The sequence below is a fragment of the Bison bison genome, unplaced genomic scaffold (assembly GCF_000754665.1).
Source record: "Bison bison bison isolate TAMUID 2011002044 unplaced genomic scaffold, Bison_UMD1.0 scf7180017864388, whole genome shotgun sequence".
Taxonomy (NCBI): domain Eukaryota; kingdom Metazoa; phylum Chordata; class Mammalia; order Artiodactyla; family Bovidae; genus Bison; species Bison bison.
Window position 1 is genome coordinate 4,309,199 of NW_011494960.1, and position 1,398 is coordinate 4,310,596.

The window sequence follows — 1,398 nt, forward strand, 5'->3', positions numbered from 1 at the left end:
CTGTTGCTGTCCTAATTAGTGGGGATGGTGGGGGGGTGGTGAGATTTGAGTTCAATGTCAGGCAAACCTAGCAGGAATTCCCACAAGTAGAGCAGAACAGATGTTGGGAAGCTTTACTGTATAGTCAGTTGATGGAGTTAACTCAAGGCTATTGAGTCAAATCTAAGCAAGGTTCAGAAAGACACAGTGGTGAGGACAGTGGCCCAGAAAGTGGGACGTTGAAAATTCAAGATCTTTTACACCAGTGGGAGCTGCCAGGCAGCATAGATAGGTTTCTGAACCTTAGATTTTGTCATTTGGTAGTGCCCTTGTAAATCAGGCCTAGGGGACATGGACATTGGCACTAAATTTGGTTCTATTGGTTCTAGTAATCTACAGCATTTGATATGGTATGAGATCATATCGAACAATGGCCTAGAAGAGTTCAGCTCAAAGAGTTCAGCTTTGATAGACAACTCAGAGTTCGTTAATCATGATGGTAGTTGTCCCCTGGGATGTCACCATTAGGGCTTAGAAATGAACCATGATATGTTTAAAACTAAACTCATGGAGTCTGCATTCCACTATAGAATGTTTCTATGTTCTATTTAAGCCTGTTTCTGGGTGGGTTAACATGATATGCTCAGTGGTGTCCGACTCTTTGCGACCCCATGGACTGTAGCCTAGCTGGCTCCTCCGTCCGTCCATGGGATTTTCCAGGCAAGAGTACTGGAATGGGTTGCCATTTCCTTCCCCAACAGTGAAAACAGGGCTTTAGAATTAGCTGAGTCAGAAGTTTGAATCCAAGCTAAGCTACTTACTAGCTGTGTGTTCTTGGGCAGTTACTTATCCTTCAAGTCTTGCTTTCCTTTTTAGTAAAATGTAGTAATTAAATGAGATTAAACATATGAAAGCTTGAGCTCTTCCTACCTTGAGGTTGTGGGTTTTGATTGACACTATTCCCCAAGAGATGTAACAAAAAGACTCCTTCCTCTAGAGCTAAACGTTACTGGATTTTTTGGCCAAATTGTATTTTCCCCATCCTTCTTAAGGAGACATGAGTTTTTTCTGGTGTCTTTTTCTGTTTTGCTTTGTTGTTTGTTTTCTGAGCTTTTTCTGGTATCCTTTTTTATTTGCTTTTTGTTTTGTCTTTCTCAAAAATGCCAGGCACAGTCATGACTCTATGCCTTTGCATCTGCAATATCCTTTGTCTGAAATTCTCTTCCCTTCAGAGTGAAATCCTAACTACACCTTTAGACTCATTGCCCAAAATGTATCTCCCCTCAGAGGCTGTTTATGAACAGAATATCTCCATGCTCTGTGCTTCTCTAGCACTAGTGTATTATAATTATTTCCAAATATGCCTTTTCTTCTATAGATGCCACTAGCCACATGTGGCTACATGCATTTAAATTAAAA